This window comes from Ambystoma mexicanum, chromosome 5p (genome assembly GCF_040938575.1).
Source record: "Ambystoma mexicanum isolate Mex_15411 chromosome 5p, UKY_AmexF1_1, whole genome shotgun sequence".
NCBI lineage: Eukaryota > Metazoa > Chordata > Amphibia > Caudata > Ambystomatidae > Ambystoma > Ambystoma mexicanum.
In genome coordinates this window covers 945119608-945134198 of record NC_090930.1, presented here as the reverse complement: position 1 = coordinate 945134198, position 14591 = coordinate 945119608, and the positions used below count along the sequence as shown (strand labels likewise).

General features: G+C 48.0%; 1 protein-coding gene across 2 annotated transcripts in view; it reads left to right on the top strand.

Annotated features, from left to right (window-relative positions):
• The window catches only part of ANKRD12 (ankyrin repeat domain 12), a 1194452-nt gene that overhangs the window by 479225 nt on the left and 700636 nt on the right, over positions 1-14591 (top strand). The window lies entirely within an intron of this gene.

The following is a 14591-nucleotide window of genomic DNA, read 5'->3' as shown; positions in this document are numbered from 1 at the left end:
AGGACGACCGGCTCAAAGGGGTCAAAGAAGAACTACCCGAGGTGGACGGGGTAGATATTCAAAAGCCGCAGCAACAGCAGGTGCCTCTTTACCATCGGCATCTGCATCAGCCACCCCAAAACCACTCTGAGGACTTCCCTCACAGGACACCTGTAGGAGGCAGGTTGACTCAACATCTGGCGGTATGGCAGGCTATCACGTCAGATGCTTGGGCATTGGAAACAGTTGCCCAAGGTTACTGCCTGCCTTTCCTACGTATACCTTAGAGTCATCCACCGGGGATCAGCTCTCAGAAAGCTCCAGATCCGCTCCTCTTGCAGGAAATTTGGGACCTGCTAGAGAAAGGTGCCATAGAACCGGTACCTGTAGCGGAGAGGAACAAGGGCTGGTACTCCCCTTACTTTCTCATTCCAAAGAAAGACGGAGGACTGAGCCCCATCTTGGACTTGCGAGAATTGAACAAATTCCTCAGAAAAGACAAATTCAAGATGGTAACTCTTTCTCAGATCCTCCAGGCCCTTCAGTTCCAGGACTGGTTGGTATCTCTGGACCTTGAGGACGCTTATTTCCATGTGCCTATCCATCTCAAACACAGGAAATACCTGAGGTTCGCAATTGGCAACTCTCACTATCAATTTCGAGTGCTGCCATTTGGGCTGACCTCCGCCCCGAGGGTCTTCACCAAGTTAATGTCGGTAGTGGCTTCAAGTCTAAGGAGGGAAGGGATTCACGTCTACCCCTACCTGGACGATTGGTTGATCAGGGCTGTTTCTCCGGAACAAGCTCAGATCCAGCTAAATCACGTGTGCCACTTCCTTCACAGACTGGGCTTCTCCCTCAATTTAAAGAAGTCACAAATGATACCATCGCAGAAACTCCAGTTCATAGGAGCGATCCTGGATACTTCCCTGGGAAAAGCCTCGCCACCAGAGGTGAGGGCTCAAGATATTCTACAGATGGTTACCAAGTTCCAGCATGCCCAACGTCTCCCAGCCTTCGACTTTTTGAGGTTGCTAGGCCTCATGGCATCCTGCATTTTCCTAGTGCCAGAGGCTCGCCTGAGAATGAGATCCCTCCAGTGGGCACTGAGGACTCAGTGGTCACAATTCTCAGGGAGAATGACAGATCTTCTTCAGGTTCCCGGCAGGGTGGCTCGAGACCTTCAGTGGTGGGCCTGTCAGGAGAACATTCTGAAAGGAGAACAGTTTTGGCAACCCTGGCCGGAGATAACAGTAGTCACGGATGCCTCACTCACGGGGTGGGGAGCCCACGCCAACGACTTGACCATCAGCGGTCCATCGGAGTCCAGACTACACATCAACCTGTTAGAGCTGAGAGCCATCAGACTTGCGCTGAAGGCGTTCCTGCCAGCTGTACAAGGGAAGAACGTCCTGATAATGACGGACAACACGGTGGCCATGCATTACCTCAACAAAAGAGGAGGCGTAGGATCACTACCCCTGTGCAGAGAGGCGATGCAGCTCTGGTTTTGGGCAATCCAAGAAGGAATCTCTCTATCGGCAGTTCACCTAGCCGGAGAGAAGAACTTGACAGCGGACGCTCTGAGCAGGCAGAACAGTCTCCCACGAGTGGGAGCTAGCTCAGGAAGTCCTTCAAGAGATCGTCGCCCTTTGGGGAAGCCCTCAGGTAGATCTGTTCGCCACCAGCCTAAACAGGAAATACGACCTGTTCTGCTCAAGGGAATTTCCTCCGAGAGGAGCTCTGGGAGACGCGTTCATAGCGGACTGGGAGTTTCCGCTTCTGTACGCGTTCCCACCGGTCCCTGTCATTCCTGAAATGATCAGGAGGTTGAGAAGATTCCGGCGAACCATGATCCTAATTGCCCCGGATTGGGCCAGGAGAACGTGGTACCCGGACCTTCTAGACTTGTCCATCTGCCCTCCAATTCGACTTCCACTCAGAGAGAACCTACTCTCACAGAAGGGAGGTCAGGTTCTCCATCCAGACATCAAAACCCTCAACCTTCACGCTTGGCTTCTGAAAGGCTGAGGTACAAGGATTGGGACCTCCCTGATGATGTTATGGAGGTGTTGCTTTCGGCAAGGAGGCCAGCAACAAAGTCTTTATACCGCTGCCGTTGGAACAGATTTTGCAGATGGTGTAGAGAACAGAATATCGACCCTTTTTCATGTGGTACACCAATGGTTTTGTCCTTCCTACTATATTTGACAAATTCAGGCCTTCAAGTTGGCACCATTAAGGGCTATCTCGCAGCGCTATCCATCTTTAAGCGTACTGCGGAAGCACCATCCTATTTCAAATTACCCTTGGTAATACAGTTTCTAAAGGGGTTAACCAATGTTTATCCCCCAAGACCATTCCAAGTTCCCCTATGGGATTTAAACTTAGTACTAACTTTCCTGATGGGTACACCTTTCGAACCTCTCCATTCTTGTTCGTTAAGATTCCTTACCCTTAAGACTGTTTTATTAATAGCACTTACATCTGCTAGAAGGGTGAGCGAATTACAAGCTCTTTCTTGTAAACCCCCTCATACAATATTTCACAAAGACAAAGTTGTCCTGCAAGTGAAGCCTAATTTCCTCCCAAAGGTGGTTTCTGAATTCCATATCACTCAGAAGATTACCCTACCATCTTTCTATCCTCCTCCTCACCCGGGGAAAGAGGAAGAGAGGTTACACAGGCTAGACCCTAGGAGGGCTTTAAATTTTTACTTTAGTAGACTAGCCAGGATACGACAGGCAGACCAGCTGTTTGTAGGTTACACAGGTCACAAGCTGGGGTTACCAATAACTAAGCAGACCATTTCCAGATGGATCATTCTAGCCATTCTGGAATGTTATAAGCTGGCAGGGAAAGAGCCCCCTCAAAACCTTAGGGCTCATTCGACCAGAGGTATTGCAGCTTCATCGGCCCTCAAAAGAGGCGTGCCGGGCAAAGACATATGTGCGGCCGCTACATGGTCGTCTGTCCATACTTTTTCACGTTTTTACAATCTGGATTCCTCCTCCAGTCAAGAGACTAGGTTTGGAAGGGCTCTACTGCATTCTATTCATCAATAGAAGACAGCGTGAAGTCAGTACTCCCTCCTCTGATAATAGAATACTGCTATGTGAGCCTATCTAAGATGAGGAATGCGTCGGAGGACACAATCCCTTCGAAGAACAAGTTACTTCTTACCTTGTAACGTTCTTTCGATGGGATGTTCCTCCGACGTATTCCTCATCGACCCTCCCATCCATCCCCGCAGTTCTACTTCCCTTGTTGTTGCAGCTTACGCTCCTTCAGGGTGATTAGTTAGTCCAGAAAGTATTATTGTGGGCTACAAAACGGAACAGAGCAACGGACGCTGCGCGCGGCCTTTATAGGCGGGATGACGTCGACGTCGATACGGCGGCTGTCGAGGGACATCGACTCGGAGGATGTCGACGCGCAGCGCCCTCTAGAGAAAAAATTTTCCGAGGCCAGCAGAGCTGGAAGGAGATATCTAAGATGAGGAATACGTCGGAAGAACATCCCATCGAAAGAACGTTACAAGGTAAGAAGTAACTTGTTCTTCTCTTTCACTTGCCGCAGACAAAATGGCAGCAGCAAGTGAAATTACGTTCAGTACCACGTTCGCGCGCATTATGCACGCTGACATGACACTGAATGAAATCCAACCCCAGGGGCGTAAGGAGGAACCTCCTTCTCACATAGCCCGGGGGGTTGGATTTAGAGTTTGTACGATCGCTGCACTGCAGCGATCGCACAAACTGTAGTGCTAAAAAGAACAAGCTATCTCTTCCTACGCACTGCAAACGTAGCAGCGGGGCACTAGATCGCCTACTTTGTGCATGCTGGCTTTCGTGATCTGGGAGCATGCATGTACCCAGGGGATCATGCTCATGTCCCTGGGAAAGCAATACGGAAGCAGATTAGAGTGGATGCTTCATTTGTAGAATCTTCAAGTTTTCTTAGACCTTTGGGGTTCCTGTAGGTGGATTGGTTTACCATGAAGGACAATGGCAAGTGTCCCATATTCGCCTCCTTTGAAGGTCAGAGAGAAAATGTCTTGGTGGAAGATTTTCCGATAGGGTGGAACCAGGTGAATTGTTACACATTCCTGCAGACTCCTCTTACCCAAATGGTGATCGGCGAATGTCGAGCATCCAGGAGGTGCGCTTGATTCTGGTCTCCCTGGCCTATCAGAGTGTGGTTTTCTGACCTGACTCAAATGGCCACTCAGGGGATCCTCTGGTTCTGAAAAGGATAAGATGCATGCTCTCCCAGCTGGGGTGAAGGGGGAGAAGAGGCAGTCCTCAATGCGAATCATCACTCTCTGTCGCAAGTGACGTGATTTCAGATAAGCTAACTCAAGGTTACCTCTTGATTTTGGGGGAACATTTCTAAATCCAGAGAGCTCAAAAAGACTCCACGTGCGCACACTATATATGGACAAAGTTTTGCTTTTGGGTGGAACAAAAAGGAGTTGGCCCCCTCCTGATGATGTTCAATCATTTTGTGTTCATCTGGCTCAGCCAGGGGTTCGGATGGATATTTGTAGAACCTACCTCACTACAATATGCAAGTATAGGAACCCTAAAATGATGTTTTTATACTCTGCGAATCCAGTAGTGAAAAGACACCTCGAAGAACTAGGCAGACTTTTTTCTCCCATCAGAAGGCCTCACCCCATTTATGACCTCAATGTGGTGTTGGTGGCCCTGGCTCATAGGCCGTTTGAGGGTATGACTTCAGTGGACATTGCATTGGTCACTGTGAATACTGTTCTACTTCTAGCGTAGTCTTCACCTAGAATTGTAAACAAGTTCTAGGCTCTAGCAACTTCAAAGCCAGGCACAATATTGCATAAAGACACAGTAGTCTGATGTAGCCACCTGCTTTTCTTATATTGACTTTCCACATAAACCAGGAGGTAGTTTTGCCCCATTCTTCCCTAATCCTCCATCCAATGCCGATAAAGTATTGCACTGCCTGGATGAGTACTGTAAAGTTTTATAAAGGAGTTTAGAGTTTCATATGTCCTATTTGTCACCTTCTGTGGAACATTCACAGGAGGGCCAGCATGTATTGCTAGGTGGATGTTTGCATGCGTTGCTGAGGCTTACAAAGTTCAGAGGAAAATCCCTACTAAGGGTATTCATGAGCACTCGGTAAGAGCAAAAGCTATGTCTGTTGATTTTCAAAGGCAATTCTCTTGGGAATTTATCAGCCAGGCTGCCACTTGGGCTTCTCCGTCTGCCTTCTTTTGGCATTATTGTCTGGATGCCAGCTCTACGCCTGACACCGTCTTTCGGCAGATAGCTCTCAAAATATGTTTTGTATGATAGGCCATCTAGCTTGTATCTTTACGGGGGTGTGTAGTGCTTTGTAATCGCCCATACTATATGGAGGAAAAGTTACTCACTATAGTACTACAACTCATCCAGAACAGAACCGCAAAACTTATCCTTGGCCTCAAGCCTAGTCCAGAGTCTCTTTCCTTCATTCACCCCACCCACCATTCTCCTAAAATCTTCTTCGTAATTGGGTCCATTGTTCCCAACACACAAATAGGTTGGTCTCGGGTGTGGCGTCAGAGAGGGGGCTAGTAGTGGGCTGCTAGCCCCGCTGCCACGCCTCTGCATGTCTACAATTTAAAAGGGGAGTACGGAGGAAAGGGGACTCTGGACCAAGAGTACAGTAGTCACTACAGTGAGATCATGTTCCTTTATAGATATAGTGGAGTACAATATATAGGGCTAGATTCCTGATTGAGTTAAATCAGTGTATCTGCAATTCTAAGTGTTGAATAATGCCAACATTGTTGGTGCTACTAGATCACGCAAGTGTACTTCTACAAGTACACTGCTTCCCAAGATAACTGCTTAACATGCAGATGAGACCATTAAAAGTTGTGCAAACACATTTATTTTGAACTGGGAATCACAGATCAGGCCCTGGCGTGGCTCGCCACCTTTCTCTCCTCTATCCCTCTCTCTGCATTTGGTATCCCCCAGGGATCTAACCTATCCCCCTGGTTCTTCAATATCTACATGGCCCCCTTGATCTCTACCTTCACCTCTAACTTTCAGTGTTATGTGGATGACACAGAGCTCTTTTTCAGGCTACCTTCAGCCTCTTTCTCCTCCTCGCTCATCCCTGACTGTCTATCCGCAATTCAGTCTTGGTGAGCTGCTAACAATCTCTGCCTGAATGCCAGTAAGATGGAGACCTCATTGGAACTCCTGCTCCCGCTTTCCCACTCTCACTCTGGCTTGCCTCCCATGGCCCTGCGCCCTCACCTAACAATGAGGCAAAGAATCTATGGTCACCTTCGACTCCACTCTCTCTCCTTCTCTTCCCACATCCCAGACATCTCCAAAAAGTCCCACTACCAACAGCACCTCCTCAGAGGCATTCTACCTTTTTTTACTTTCCCCCAGAGTCTCACCGCATCTAGAGCCATGGTTCTCTCTAGGCTGGACTATTGCAACAGCCTCTTTCTCAGTCTTCCTACTTCTACTCTCCGTCCTCTACAACTCATCCAGAACAGAACCGCAAAACTTATCCTTGGCCTCAAGCCCAGGGACTGCATCTCTCTGGTGCTGAAATTTCTCCACTGGCTCCCAGTGGCTGCAAGGATCATGTTCAAGACCCTCTGCATAATCCACAAGGCTTTCTGGGGTCGGGGGACCGCACTTTCTACACTGCTCCCTTCCTAAATGCTCTCCCTCTAGAGCCCTCTGCTCATCCTCCAACTTTCTGTGGGTGAGCCGCTTTCACAAACAGAGTTTGGGGATAGATCTTAACCTCTGCAGGTGCCTCCCTCTGGAACAGCCTCCCAGCCTCTCTCCGTTTTGAGCCAGAGCACCTTAAATTCTGGAAACTCCTCAAGACCTTCCTCTTCTCTTCCTCCTTCTCTCTCCCTCTCCCCTGCTAACCTTTGTTCTTTTTCTCTCCATCCTCCTTCCTCCTTCTCCTCCTCCTTAACTCTGTTCAGTTTTTGCTGACTGGTTGTCTGGTTCACCTACAGAGCCTTACACGTCCCAGGCTCCCCCGCCAGTCTTTTGCACTTGCCTCTGGCCCGCTGCACTGCACTTTCAGCTTTCGGTACATGAACGGGGCAACTTCTCTGCACTTGAGCCCTGCTGGACTGGACAAGCTTGTTCCCCCCAGACACCCCCTTTCTCGCACCTTTGTCTGTACGAATGCATGACCTGAATGTACTAGAACTAGCAAATTCATCTGTCCTGTCCCCCAATCCCCCTTTTTTTGTCCCCCCTTCCATAGCTTGGTTGGAACTGTAACATTTCATGCACTTGCACTAAGAGAAATGCTGTCAGGCCAAGTATGCTAGTTTTTCTGTTAGATCATTCGGAAACTTCAAGGCCTAAGAATGATTACTGTATTACCTTGTTCCCTTCCCGTCTTGAAGCGCTTTGAAGACCTCCACCTGGGTATAAGCGCTGTATAAATAAACAATTACAATAACAATTACAACTGTCCTATTAAATACTTCATAGTACAACAAGCTCTCATGAAATAATATCACACCTAATTAATTATAAATGTAATTACTCTAATCCAAGGAAGCCACTTCTTCCGTGGGTATCCTTCGTCCAAAGAAAATGGTTAAATTTTCTTGGCTACACCTTGCTGGAATATTTTTGCATACAAAGGCAAAGTATAAGGATTATGAGCAAATGTTACACCGATATCATCAAAATTGAATTTGTATGTTAAATAGAACACTATTTCGAATGGATTGTGTCCTCCTGTGTATTCCTTATCTTTGATATTTCCATATCCAGCTCTTGCTGCCTTGGAATTTCTTTCAACAGAGGGCACTGTGCGTCGAGGTCTGGTCGAGTCGATGTCTCCACAGGTATAAGTAGCAAGCGCAATGCCCGTTGGCCTCAGTTCCATTTTTCCGCGCTTCACAGCTTCGGTAACGTAACGCCTTAGTTCTAGTCAGTAAATTCTTAGATATTTCTTCGAAAAATCTTTGCATTTTCGACGCGATAAGGCATCTTCATCAGCGTTGTCTACTCCTTGGTCCGGATTTAAAAGGTACCGGGACTGCAGTGCTAAAATGTCCGTGACGGACCCACACAGGATCTCCCTGTGGTGTTTAGGGTCAAACCACCCGCCATCCGAGTGCGAGGACTGCTTGTCGATGATGGCCAAGGCCCTGAGAGACATAGAGGGAAGTTGGCGAAAGGTACGCCTGTAAAATCTCCATCTACCCCGTCCAAATGTAAATCGTCAGACGAGTCGAGACTGACGTCTCCTCGTTGAAAAAGATCGAAATGCTCCCGTTCCAGAAGTGGCCCGCACCATTCCTCATCCTCGAGGCATGGGGAAAAAGAGGCGCCATAGATCGCCGTCCACTTCATCATCTAGCTCACCCAAACGGGTCACTTTCCCTTTTAAATCTAGTACCCCAGCCCAATGGGAGGAATTTAGACTCCGTATGATGGTGTTCGAGAACGCGGCCTTGCACCCCTCGACAACACCTGAAGGCGGTAAAGCTCTAGGAAGCATAAGAGGCGAGCATCTTCAGACCTGGCCATTGAGCCTCCTCGAGAGCGATTTCATCCCTCGAGTCAAGATAAAGCCTCCAAACACAAAAAATCAACGTCATCGATGCCGAATGAAACCAATACGGCAACGCCGAAAAGTGTGTTGTTGGCACTGAGTTCGAAGGTGGGAACGACGCTATGTGCGAGTCCCTCCAGACTGGTCTCGACTCTGTTGACAGCATCAGCAGAGCTATGGCGCCTAGTATGGTAATCCGGAGATTTGCTTGATTGCGGAAGTCAGGATTTGCCCCAGACGTACAGTCCAGACTTCTCAACGCTGTCACGACCCTCGCCCAAAACCCCCTCTGGCAAACCCATTGGCCAGGTAGAGCCAGGACTCGGGCCTCTAGAGCCTGGCATACTGTTCAAAAGCCCTCATGGGGCCAGTCCTGGCGCCTATTGTGCCCGGCTCATACACAATGAAAAACAATGTGCTTGGGAACTACTTTATTGTATTGTCAGCCAACATGGAGGCATCCACATAGCTTGGTTCCTGAGAACCAAGCTATGCCCTCTAGTGTTTTGGGTGTGGTAGCCTAGGGACTACTTTACCTGGACTATTTTGTTGGGCTATTTAAACCACACCCGAGCAAGACAACACGTTTCGCGTAACTTTGCAGCTTGCAACGTGACGCTCACTGTGTCCAGCTATTCCCTCGAACCTCGGAGAAACAGAACCTGCAAGGAGACAAAAGGAACAACATTAGCAGCAGCATCTTACCTGCAGTCTTCATCTTTAAACACTCGCAGCAACTGAGAACAGCTTCCTCGAATCTGCACGCCTCCCGGACAGAACGACCTGAAAGAGGAAGATAGAGGCAACATTAAAGAAAGCAGTAGAGACATTTACAAATTACGAACTGCTCAAAAGGTTTACCTGGCTGGTCGCCTCTCGGCTGGCACCACTCCGGACATTCTACTCGCGCTGAAGAACACTGCGACCTACAAGGAAGGAAAACACAGGTTAGCAAAGGCAAGACTTCGCAGCGCTGCGCATAGCGCTTACTTACCGCATCATAGCGCTCTTAATTCGCCATCATTTACCAGCGGGGCTCAACCAAGCCAGTTCGCCGCGCTGAAGCTCTGCATATCTAAGGGAGAAAAAAGAGACATTTTAAACAAAGAAAGCCATGCAGGATAGCAACAAAACTAAAGAACAGCAATAAGACCTACCTGAACAATATCAAACGGGCCGGCGTCAGTGAAGTAACTGGACCGCACTCGCCCATGAAAGACTACGCGCCCCTGCAAAGAAGGCAGGACGGAGAGCACGCCTAATTCTACCACAAGCTGAGGAGAGGGCGCCAGAGGGAGTGAAATCATACGGGGTTTAGGGAGGATACTTGCCCTACTCGGTCAGTCTTGAACACAGTCCTCCTGTATTTTCAGGCAGAACCTTCCCCGCAGACCACGTCAGGGCAAAGCTGAGAAGCATACCAGCGAGTAACCCAGCTGGGTGGCGTCCCTGTGGATACCAGGTGAGCGTAACAAACATGCCCTTTGACGGCACACATCTGTTTGGGAATAAAGCTGATGAGAGTTTGGAGAAGCTGCAAACTTCCAAGGCGGCTGCCAAATCCCTTGGAGCTGCAATAAGGCAAACTCCAAACCGCTCCCCGGGTACGCCCTGGAGGGGTAGGTCCATTCGCCATTGTTCCACATTCGGAAGGGGCAGAGGACAGCCAGCTCAAAGAGGACATAGAAAATTCCCCCGTGGTGGACGGGGTAGAGGTACTAAGACCGCATCAGCAGCGGCTGCCTTACCTTCAGCCACTGCATCAGCCGCTCCAAAACCTATCTGTGGTCTTCGTTCACAAGACTGCAGTAGGAGGCAGGTTGTCACAGCATCTGACAGAATGGCTACTTCAGATGCATGGGCATTAGAAACAGTTGCCCAATATTACTGCCTACCCTTCCTGCAAAAACCTCAGAGTCATCCTCCGGGGAAAAACTCTTTGAAAGTTCCAGGTCCGCTCCTTATGCAGGAGATATTAACTCTGCTAGAGATTAGTGCTATAGAACCAGTACCTGTAACGGAGAGGAACAAGGGTTTGTACTCCCCATATTTTATAATTCCAAAGAAGGACAGGGGATTGAGACCTATCTTAGACTTAAGAAACTTGAACAAGTTCCTCAGGGAGGACAAGTTCAAGATGGTAACTCTTTCACAAACCCTACAGGCCCTCCAGCTTCAGGATTGGATGGTATCATTGGACCTTCAGGATGCTTACTTTCATGTGCTGATCCATCACAAGCACAGGTGGTACCTGAGGTTCGCCATTGGTGGTTCTCATTTTCAGTTTCGAGTTCTGCCATTTGGGCTGACCTCTGTCCCAGGTGTTTTCACAGAGCTAATGGCGGTAGTGGCAGCGAGTCTCAGGAGAGGGGGGGGGATTCATGCCTACTTCTACCTGGATGATTGGTTGATCAGGGCCAGTTCCCCAGAACAAGCCCTGGAACATCTCAACTTTACCTGTCGCTCTCTTTACAGACTGGGCATCTTCTCCCTCAACTTCAAGAAGTCCCCATGATATCATCACAAAGACTCCAATTCATCAGAGCAGTCCTCAATGCATCCCTGGGAAAAGCCTTGCTACCACAGGTGAGGACTCTAGACATTCTGCAGATGGTGACCAAATTCCAGAATGCCCAGCGTCTACCGGTCTTCTATTTTCTGAGGTTGCTCAGCCTCATGGCATCTTGCATTTTTCTGGTGCCAGAGGCTCGTCTGAGAATTAGATCTCTCCAGTGTGCTCTCAGGACCCAAATGGTCCCAGTTCTCAGGGAGGATGTCAGATCTCCTAAAAATCCCAAACAGAGTCGCACTGGATCTTCGGTTGTGGGCCTGTCGGGAGAATATCTTGAAAGGAGAACGGTTTTGGCAACCATGGCCGGAGATAACAGTAGTGACAGACGCATCACTCACGGGGTGGGGAGCCCATGCCAACGACTTGACCATCAGCGGTTGTTGGTGTCCATCGGAGTCCAAACTACATATCAACCTTTTAGAGCTGAGGGCAATCAGAATAGCGCTGAAGGCCTTCCTGCCATCTGTACGTGGAAAGAATGTCCTGATAATGATGGACAACACAGTGGCCATGTACTACTTCAACAGGAAAGGATGTGTAGGGTCACTACCACTGTGCAGCGAGGCAATGCAGCTCTGGTTCTGGGCAATACAAGAAGGGATCTCTCTGTCGGCAGTTCACCTAGCCGGAGAGAAGAACACGACAGGGGACGCTCTGAACAGGCAGAGCACAGTCTCTCATGAGTGGGAACTAGCTCAGGAAGTCATTCAGGAGATCTTCACCCTTTGGAGTAACCCCTCAAGTGGATCTGTTCGCGACCAGTGCCAACAGTAAGTTCAAACTGTACTGCTCAAGGGAATTTCCCCCGAGAGGAGCTCTAAGAGACGTATTTGTGGTTGACTGGGAATTTCCACTTCTGTACGCATTTCCTCCAATCCCCGTCATTTCTCATGTCATGAGGAGGTTGAGGAGGTTCAGGAAATCCATGATCCCAATTGGTCTGGATTGGGCCAGGAGGATGTGGTACCAGAACCTTCTGGATATGTCCATCTGCCCTACGATTCGTCTTCCACCAGGAAAGGATCTTCTCTCGCGAGAGGAGGGTCGGGTTCTCCATCCGGATATCAGGACTCTCAGCCATCACGGATGGTTTGAGAGGCTGAGATACAGAGATTGGGATGTCCCGGATGACGTAATGGAGGTATTGCTTTTGGCCAGAAGACCAGCAACCAAATCTTTATACAGCTGCCGCTGCTGGAATAAGTTCTGCAGCTGGTGTCGAGATAAGAACGTTGACCCTTTTTTATGCAATACACCAATGGTGTTCTTTTCTATTACACCTAGCAAATATGGGGATCCAGATTGGTACCATCAAGGGATACCTAGAAGCGCTTTCTATTTTTAAGTGCACTTCAGAGGAAGTCTCCTATTAAAAAATTCCTCTTGTAATTCAATTCTTAAAGGGTTTAACTAATGTTTACCCTCCAACATCTTTTCAAGTCCCACTGTCGGATCTCAATTTGGTTTTGAACTTTTTGATGGGTGCTCCTTTCCAGGCTCTACATTCTTGCTCATTAAGACTTCTTACCTTGAACACAGTATTCTTAGTGACAATTGCATCAGCCCGAAGGGTGAGTGAGCTATAGACTTTATCCTGCAAGCCTCCTCCTACTGTCTTTTATAAGGACAGAGTGGTTCTAAAGGTGAAGCCTACCTTTCTTCCCAAGGTCGATTCTGAGTTTCACATTACTCAGAAGATAACATTACCTTCTTTTTATCCTCCTCCTCATCCAGGGAAAGAGGAAGAGAGGCTTCACACGTTCAACCCTAGACATACACTGAGTTTCTACATTTCCAGATTGGCTAAACTACGACAGGACGACCAGTTATTCGTGGGCTATACAGGCCATAAATTGGGTCTAGCCACCACCAAGCAGACTTATCTCCAGGTGGGTTATTTTAACTATATTGGAATGCTACAGTCTGGCTGGTAAAGACCCTCCAGAACATCTGAGGGCTCATTCGACCAGGGGTGTTGCAACTTCGTCTGCTTTGCAGAGGGGAGTTCCGATAAAAGACACATGTGCAGCTGCTACATGGTCGTCTGTGCACACATTTACAAAATACTACAGTCTGGATTCCTCCACGAGTCATGATTCTGCTTTTGGGAAAGCAGTATTGCACTCTGTGCATACGTGACCACGTGAATTTTTACTCCCTCCTCCAAATTAAATAAACTGCTTTGGGAGCGTGCCAAAGATGAGGAATACTTGGGAGGACACAATCCATTTGAATAAGAAATTACTTACCCATGGCAACTTTCTTTCAACTGGATGTTCCTCCCACGTATTCCTTATTTCCCCTTCCAACCTTCCCTGCAGTAAAACTTCTCTTGAGGTTGCAGTCTACGGTCTCTCAGGGGGAGTAACTATCGGACACAAGGCATAACTCCTCTCGTCATAACAGGCGCTGTGCTTGCTACTTATACCTGTGGTGACGTCAAGATGGAGGCCTCCAAGGGACATCCACTCGACCTGACCTCAACGCACAGCGCCCTCTGCTGCATAAAAATGTCCAAGGCAGCAAGAGCTGTATATGGAAATATGAAAGATAAGGAATACGTAGGAGGAACATCCAGTCGAAAGAACGTTCCATGGGTAAGTAACTTGTTCTTCTGCTCCAACATGTGTTTCACTCTCAAAACCTCATGCAATTAGAGATCCCGAGTGAGCTTCTTCATGGTATCCAAATTGGTATGTATGATGTAAGCTTTTGTCTCCTGCACACTCATTTTCTAAAATAAGAATATCCATCTATATAAAGAGTAAAGTGTAGCGTGGCGTGGTTGACTCCTGTTGGCTTGTGATCCTGTAAGAAGCTTGTTGTACAGTTACATTGAGTAATTTTTTGTATTTTTTTCCCAAAACATACATCATTAATTATTGCATAGGACGGGTCAAATTAAATGTGTTTGTGCAACTTTGAAAGCCTTTATAGATCTAGTCTGAGAGCTGTGCTGGTAGTTGTGGGCCCTGAAGACCGTGTCTAAGGCCCAAGCATAGCAAAGGCATTTAGTGATGTACACAGGCTCATAACTCGATGGTACTGCCTGAGGGTGAGGGCTCTAAAGCTAGGATGCTGAGAGAGTTAAATCATTGGACAATCTTCAGGATTTACAATGGTTGTAGCCTGAATATTGTTTTGAATGCTAAAATGCAAAGGCTATGAGCAGCACAGAGTACCCACAGTCATTTCCCTGCAGCGACCAGGCATATTTTTGTAATTGCAACTTCTATGCACTTGTATATACGTCATATATTTTGAAGAGCGACATGAGTTATAAAATCTTGAGACCTCGCACTTGGGCCATAATGGGAGTTATGGATCATTGTACCTCATTAAAAGCTGCTGCACCTGGGCCTTTAGCTCTATTTTCAGGGCCCATAGCATGCATTATGGCCCTCAGGCTAGATCCACAAAGCTAATATCTTTGTGAGCAGTGAATGGGATCCTT